This window comes from Saccostrea cucullata, unplaced genomic scaffold (genome assembly GCF_032062105.1).
Source record: "Saccostrea cucullata isolate Sc308-1 unplaced genomic scaffold, CSIRO_AGI_Scuc_v1 ctg14886, whole genome shotgun sequence".
NCBI classification, from domain to species: Eukaryota; Metazoa; Mollusca; class Bivalvia; order Ostreida; family Ostreidae; genus Saccostrea; species Saccostrea cuccullata.
In genome coordinates this window covers 4297-13177 of record NW_026918927.1, presented here as the reverse complement: position 1 = coordinate 13177, position 8881 = coordinate 4297, and the positions used below count along the sequence as shown (strand labels likewise).

At 30.7% G+C, this 8881-nt stretch overlaps 1 long non-coding RNA gene across 2 annotated transcripts; it reads right to left on the bottom strand.

Moving 5' to 3' along the window:
• Positions 1 to 269: 269 nt before the first annotated feature.
• Positions 270 to 6090, bottom strand: LOC134275867 (uncharacterized). Of its 2 annotated transcripts, XR_009993939.1 has the most exons (5): positions 6027 to 6090; positions 5588 to 5647; positions 5178 to 5250; positions 4230 to 4357; positions 270 to 2632 (listed from the first exon to the last, which is right to left on the bottom strand). It is a non-coding gene; the product is annotated as an uncharacterized LOC134275867 (long non-coding RNA). The 2 variants fall into 2 exon arrangements; XR_009993942.1 differs by having other exon boundaries at positions 271 to 2632; positions 5588 to 6061.
• Between the last annotated feature and the right edge of the window lie 2791 nt (positions 6091 to 8881).

Below are 8881 nucleotides of genomic sequence, written 5' to 3'. Positions count from 1 at the left end.
GGTTTCTTTAATGCTTAAACCATTATACTCCTACTGTCCTAGTGAGAATTATGCTCAATCAACTTTGTGAAATATTCCCAACTTTTTTACATTTAAAAAAAAAACTGACTCAAATAAAATTGTTTGTTTTCTCATTTATTTTACAAGGAATTACATGCTAACAGTGAATCTAATCATTTTTTAAACTGGTTAAAGTAATGTTTACAGTTGTCTAAAAATGCTCAAATACAAGTTTATTTCATAAACAAATACCTTAAGTGTATAGACTAGATGTACTTATAGATTCAATATATAGACTAACCCCTTATAAATAGTAAAAATCATTTCTTAAACCTGATTTCTTACCTATTCTCTCATGCATTACCTAATTTGAGTTGAGTATTCTCAAATTATTGATTACATGAACAAACAAATTTAAGACAAAACCACAATATATGCTGAATGCCCTGAAATGAAATGGATACATATGTAAGATGTGTAACACATCATGTACAACTTTTAAGTCTACAAAATTTTAAGTTAACCATATTATACAATAAGACTACTTTTTTTCAAAGTTATGAGAAATTCTCCACAAAAAATGTATTTATGCAAAAGATAAATGTTAGGATACAATTTTAAAATACATTTTACATGAATCACATAGAGAACATATCAAATCATTTCTTTGTGGTTGTTGTCCATTGGAACATCTGTGAACAAACATTCTGTTTTGTCTTTTTTATTGATACATAAAAAGCGTCCAAAAATCATTTGGAATTGTTGTGTTAAACCCTGATACTCAGAATTTTAAGTGTTTTCTGATTTGTGCACTACTTAGAAATGTTTACAATGTAACAAAGATGAAACTCATAATTGATTTAATCAGCAATTATAAAGTCATCAGGTTTACACATGCTTTTCTAACACATCATGTACATTTTTTTTTTCTACTAGTATGTCTTTGTTCGCAAAAAATTGAAATCAACAGTACTTAGCATTCCATATTAAGAAATATGAACTCTAGCTATTAAAAATCTAAAAGTATATTTGTGCATCAATGCAATATGTTTAACAAAACAATCTCTGTCACTGTGATGAAAATTGTCTTCTTCATATAACATGCAGATGAAGAACTTCTTTGGATGATGTCATTTTCACATTTAGAAAAGAAACTAATTCAACTAAAACTAAAAGACAGTCATTAAAATTTTAAGGACATTAAAGGATGATATCAAGACTGAACTCCTGGAATTGATAAAATTCTACAATTATCATCCAAAGATGTATATGTTTGGATTTATTTTTTAATTCACAAGCAAATGATATGCTGCCATTTAATCTTTCAAACTTAAATTCTATACTTTTGATTTAAAAATTTCAAAATCTAGAGGAGTCTTCCCAATACCTATCTACATGTATTTATGACTGAAGGTATGTAAATCACCAGAGTTGCTGAACTGCACCATTTGAATAAAAGTCATATCCATATTCTTGACTTTTTTTCCCTAAACCTTATTTCAAAACATAAATTATTCCAACCAGTCTTTATCTACGCAGTGATAATAATTTTTTTTACAGAATTCTAAGGTATTACATAGTAATAGTCTTTAAACATCCTTGAACATAGTGCATATGATTTACATTTCAATCCTTTCCTAAGAATTTGCACCTAATTCTTATAAAGTCTATAAGTTATCACACAATGTTTAAGTTATTGCATTACAGGATTCAAATCAGTAATCTCAGTTAGTAACTAACTTTTACCCAGGAGTAAATGATCCAAAAAATCTATAGAAATATCTTATTGATTCTTCATCTGTGTACTTATGATGTGAAGTTTGTAAGTTACAAATTATTGTCAAAGAAGTCATCTCAATAATCTTATGCTTTGACCTTGACAAAGTGTCCTAAACAGCAAAGTGTATTCCTACAAACATTCAATATGTAATTAGTATGATGAATATGATATGATAAAGATATTCAAGATATTATTAAACCACAGATTATGGGACACTTGCATCTTTATTGGGGGTTTTATTGAGACCAATTTTAAATTCAAAATTAAACATGATACATACACAAACAAAATATATTTACCATTCCAGGAAAGTTAAATAATAATATTAAATCCAGCATCTGAATATCTGTGTAATTTCTAGGGGCTTATAGAAATAAGATGAAAAATAAAAGGTTTGAATGTATACTTCTCATACATAACAACAGTCTTCAATAGGAATTGGTAAAAATAAAAGTCACATTCAGATACTTTTAGGTCTGTGAGAATTAATTTTTAAAGACTTCATGTTATCAGAAAATCATATTTTCAATACAATTGTACTTGATTTGACTAGATCTCAGTTTAATAAATGGGTATATCTTATCCATAGTCAGTGTCTGACAGTAAAAAGATACAATCCTGGTTCCTTTCTTTGTCATCCTGTAAACCACAGTCTATGATAATACTGGTTAAATTCGTTGGAAATCATATTTATCTATGTGCTTCTTAAATCCTCCATCCATCTCCTGTTTGATTTTCTTGTTTCAGTATTCCAAGAGAGGATATTCTGTTAGTCTTTGCATATAATCTGATAGTCTTTCACCATTCTGAGAGTAGACATAGATCATTTCCATAAGCCCTCACTAGAGAATCCTGAAAAATATTTAAAAAAAAAGTCTTAGTTGAAAAAAAAAAAAAATTGTTATATAATATAAGCTTGATGGAATTCTAAATATAGACAAAAAGGGTATAAATACAAGTTGTAACATAAGATTTTGACTTTTTCATATTAACCATGGGTAACACCTCCAGTAAAGGAATGAGTAAAGGAATGAGTAAAATTCAGTTTGGAAAGAGAGTTCTTTCAGAGAAAGATATAGACAGAGGTATACCAGTGAAAATAAAAAAAAGATGGCACTATTGAGATCATTTCTCAACAAGAATATAATCAATTAAGTCCAGAGAAGGATGATCCTAATGTTGTCAGAGATTACATAGAAAGACCCTTGATTGCAGAAGAAGCCAATGAAAAATATAACCATTTATTACCAAAAGAGGGTAAGAATTACTTGGATTACCCTGAAAGACCTTTGACTAGAGAAGAAGTCAAGTTTATAGATGATAAGAGAAAACAGTTGTCAGAAAAAAATGTTGTTAAAGACACATGAATTTTAGCCCACAAAACCATTGGAGAAGATACAAGGATTAGTGGAGGAAGTCCAAACTGAATTCTTGGAGGACATTAAGGCTTATTATGAGAGTAACTTTTCCAGTATTTGTTTATTACAAAATTATGTATTCCAATAAAAAAAAAAAAAAAGTTTTCACTTTCATTTGTTGTGCCTTAGACCATTTAAATTGACCTTATGTTAAGATTGTGTTACACACTCTGATAATCATCTATGATGTCTCTATCATGTTTACCTCAAAAGATTGAATCAGGGTATTTGTGTTCAAAGAGCTGAAAAAATCTATACAGACAGATCTAAGATTTTGGAAGCATACATATTAATGGGTTTAAATGAGATATAACACTAGATTATTAAAAAGAAAGAACAAAAACTCATAGAAATGATATTGAAAGTACCTTTTATGTATAAAGTGTCATGCTCCAAGGTATATTTTTTATAAACAGGAGAAGGTTTACAACAGTCCCATGCACTCATAAGAAGATCTTGGGTAGTAGAAACACCAGGGAATTTTAATTCCACACAATCAGATTATCTTACATCAGTTATAAGGTTACAGTCTTTATACATAGTTAAGAGGGTCATTAAGATTTCTTTTCTGGTCATCCTGATGTGCTACATTATAGTATTATTTTCCTGTGATATAATGTTAATATTAAATGGGAAATTCAGAATTCATCAGCAATTGGAATCAAAACTTGCTATCTTTACCAACTATGATATTAAGGAAGCTGGGGGGGGGGGTTTACAAATTAGCCATATTTAACTTATTTTATAGATATGCTATCTTCAGCTGTTAACTATCATTTGGCAAAGAAAACTTTCATACATTTTAGTTTCAAAATTTGATCATGCATTTTTGTATATATATTGAAATGGAGCTCTTCTTCTTCTTCTAAAGGAGATCAATATAGTCTAAAAAATGACCATGACCACCAAGCCCTTTTTATTTAAATATATCATTTACATATCAATTCAAAATTATAAACATGCATATGTAAAAAAAAAAAATAAAATAATAAATAAATATATATTACAATTGTATCTCATTGAAACTTTACCTTCAAGTTTGTGTGTTTCTGTGTTGGTTGACTAACTGTGTATTTCCAAAGGAAGAGCAGACAGTCTGAACTTCATAGAGAATGGATTATAGATGGTTAGGAACAAAACATATCTTCCAGGTTGAGGACTGTATAGAAAATAAAACCATTTTGTTAATATGACAGAGTACTGTGTGAAACAATGCATGTTTAAAAATTGAACAAACATGTACAATGCCAAAAAAGTTCATGAAAATGTTTGTTTTTAATCTCAAAACAAATTGTTTTTAACATTAACTCCCAATGAGAAAAGTTCATCATGTTATCTTTAGATAATAAAAAAAAGCACAATTACTGTATTGATATCACAAATAAAATGATTATCAAATTAATTATTTAGACACTAAAAGATTTTTTATTAACAGCAGATTCAATTTTGTTTAATATCTGTCAGTACTGCATACAGAAAAATACATCTTTTTTAGCATCATCACAGTACAACATGTAGTCCTTCATTTTTTTCGAAAAGCTCATTATTAAGAAACAAAAGTGAAAATGATAAATATACGTATGCCATATATCCCACATATTTAGAATCAAAACAAAAAGTAAATAACTTAGGATTAATCTTTTGTAAATTCCTCCACTTCTCTAATTAGATTTCTAATTAATATCTCTTTGATCACCATTTAGTAAGTCTGAATTCCATGGCCATGGGTAACATACATAATGAATTATGAAATTAAATCATATAATTTATACAAAAGGACTTATTAATATTCTGAAGATCCCTTAATCATGTGTTAATATATTTTAGGTTAAATAAGGGTGTGCTTATATGAATGTAAGTTAGAGACAACAGATCACATAAGTATTACACAGTAATTAAATTAACCATATATTCATGCTTAAATGCAAAGATGACCTTCATAGGAAATGTAAAAAATCTAAAAAACAAGACAAACTAACCAGAGATATCCAAATATATGCCCCAATAAGTCTTTCAATTAAATAATCCAGTGAAATAACATCTCAGCTGATCCTGAAAAAAATCATACAATTCAGTGATACACAATTAACCTCATTTTACAATGTAAGTAAAGCAATAATTTACAGACAAAAGGGACAGAAATGTAAAAGATACCATGTATTTTACCAAAATTTAGAGAACATTTTTCTGATTAAAATTCAATCATAGAATGACCCATCATAGAAATATTAAATACACTCTGAGTTACATGCAGGTTATACATGTACAAGTGTAAATCACATGAAATGAGGATAAATACAGTATTGACATTCAAAACAGAACTTTACATAATTATGATTAAATGCAAAGATGACCTTAGGAAATGTAAACAAAACAAAGACAAACTTACCAGAATTATCCAATTATATGCCCAATTAAATAATCCAGTGAAACAACATCTTAGCTGATCCTGAAAAAAAGCATACAATATTCAGTGATACTCAATTTAACCTCATTTTACAAAGGAAGTAAAGCAACAATTGACAGACAAACAGGACAGAAAAACATGTTTAAATGTAATGCAAAATAATATCTCTTATATATGGATACCTATACTCTAATCAATCATATTAAATGTCATTCGTAAAATGTATTTTTTAAGACAGATTTATTTAGGATCGACTTTTTAAATGATAACATGAATAGCACGCCATACTTTAACCACATGTCAAAACATTCTCTCAAATTACACAGAAATGGGTTATTTAGCATAGCTGACATTAAACATATAGGTGAGCGATAACATAATCACAATCATAAACAATGTGAAACAACTTTAAACGACCTACACTGTGGATTACAAGCCTTTTTCACTGGGGTAAAATCTTTGTCGAAATTCGCCATGGCTGCCCGAAACCCCGAACCCGACTGTATAAAAGATGAAGTCATACAATAACATAACACTGATGTAGTATTACATGATTTTTTTTTTTATTTTATTTCTTAAAAACTATAAGGGGAGTTTACCAAAAAAAAATTAATAAGAAAAAAAAAAATTAAATTTATTCTAAAAAAAGTTAAAAGTTAAAAAATTTAAAGTTAATTTTAAAAAAAATTTAAAAAGAAATTCTAAGCTTTTTAAAAAAGTGACCTGGTGTTGTAACTTGACAGACATAACACACACATGTTTTTGTATTGCGTGTTATTTGTTATTGTCTTTCAGTAAAAAATTCAGTTCAAACTGGTTAGGCTGGCTAGACTAGGCTGTCTAGACTGTAAATGAAAAAGTGTGACTCATAATCACATTGTATTTATACAGATGCAAACAGGTATATATTTTTGCACACGGCACTTTACAGAAAACACAGGTAAAAAGGTATATTTCTTTTGCACACGACCCTAATGTTTTGCACACGGCACTTTATAGGTGATGCAAACAGGTATATATAAGAAAACGTAGGTAAAAGGTATATTTGCACACGACCCTAATGTTTTGCACACGGCACTTTATAGAGGATGCAAACAGGTATATATAAGAAAACGTAGGTAAAACGTATATTTCTTTTGCACACGGCCCCTAAAAATAAAATCCATGCTATATATATAAACCAGCGCTGAATAATGAGGATCATTCTGTGTGATTACTTTTAACTCGAAAGAGGTAAAATATGGCAGAGGAAAATACTAAGGAGTTCGTACCAGAAACACAGGATCTTTTAGATCTAGATGAAAGAAGTTATTTGTGCCTTATCCTAAATAAAAAGAAAGAAGCGGTGGCAGAGATTAGTGATCTAGGAAGGGAGATAGACCAGTTAGAGAAAAAAGTGATGGAAAAGATTCGCCATGTAAATAGGGAGATAGACCAGTTAGAGAAAGAAGTGCTGACACTAGGAAGGGAAGTAGGTGGGGAGAAAAAGAAAGGAGAGTCCACCCAGCACTCACAAGAGAAAATTAAGCCAAATGGTTTACTTTGTGTTATCTTAGAAGAAATGACCAGTATCACGCAGGAAATAAAAGAAGTGGTGAAAGAGATTAAAGATCTAGGAAGGGAAGCAGACCAGAAGAAAAAATAAAGGAGAGTCCAGCCACAAGAGGAAAATTCTGTATGTATTTTGAGTCTGAATAAAAATTGGTAAAAATCAAAATCTGTGTTAGTGTTCTTTGTCTTTCAGTAAAACCAGTTTGAACTGATTATAAGGCTGTCTAGACTGTGAATGAATGCGTGACGTCATAATGACATTCTTGAAATGCTTTGCACACGGCGCATTTACCTGTGCAGCTAGCATAAACAAAACGTAGTACCCACGTACCAATGTAAAAAAACACAATGTAAACACCCGGTATTTAGGGGATAGGATAGGTTAGGGTTAAAAAAGGGGTTAGGGTTAGTTAGGGCTAAGGGGGATAGGGTTAGTTAGGGCTAGGGGGGTAGGGTTAGTTAGGGCTAGGGGGTTAGGGATAGGGTTAGGGGTAGGGGTAGGGTTAAGGGTTCAGGGTTAGTTAGGGTTAGGGGATAAGGGGTTAGGGTTAGGGTTAGTTAGGGCTAAGGGGTTAGGGTTAGTTAGGGTTAGGGTTAAGGGGCTAGGGTTAGGGTTAGGGGGCTAGGGGTTAGGGTTAGAACTGCACTCAGTTGACCCACCTATCCCCTTAACCAATCAGAACGTGATTTTCTCTCAGCCAATCAGAATCCAGTACCTAGCGGGACGGTTTATACTACTAATAGGTATAGACAAGTTTATCTTTTAAAAAGATAGGTGAGCTAGCGCCATAGCAATTTTTAAACACAGAAAGGAGGATGCGTGATCAAGTGAATTATTTTGCTGAATTATTTAATTTTTAATTTTATCGAGGCTGGAGAGTGATAAAGTTTTAATTGTTTTGTGAAGTGTATTTTACAGACACATAGGTAAAGAAACGGTTTTTGGCGCAACGGAACATTTATGACCTTTACTGGAGGGGGGGGGGTTCTATATAATATGGAGAAGATACATGTAGCAAAGAAAATACAGTGGAGTTAAAAAGAATATAGAAAATAACTCAAATGCAAAATGTATGTTGTATAAAGAAATCCAGAAAGATGTGAAGTGGCTTGGTTCTTTGGGTCATCTTTGTCAAGAAATGTTAGGTTAAAATTCATAAACATCAGAATTTTTTAAATAAATGATGGATTTATTCGTTATTTTAAGTGTAAATTCTTGTTTCTGGAATTTGTAAGATTGGCTGAATTGACCAGTCAGAAATTAGAGTCTACATGTATCTTTAGTTGTGCTAAGACGTAAAAAAACCTCCCTTGTCTTTGTTTAGAACAATCAGATAATTACTCGGTCTTTTCCGTCAGTAAAAAAAAACGAAAAAATTTGAAGTACTACAAATATGTAGTTATCTTTAAAGTGTAAACTACAGAATAAATATAGTTATTTAATGCTCCAACATGATAAAACGAAATTGTTATCGTACGGTCTATCTATAGTAGTTTTCACAGTTTTCCCGGAATGCATGACCATGAAGTCGAGCATGCGTATTCCAGGAATTTGGACTAATGTAGTTGCTAGCGCTCGAGAGCGCTAGCAATTATTCACTGCTAAACATTGAGCAATTTCAAAATGGCGGACGAAGTAAGTCACCATCCTGAGAAGTAATTGTTCAAATCTACATGTTTCATATCATGTCAGTTTATTTCATCAATGCCGACAGTTAATCAAAG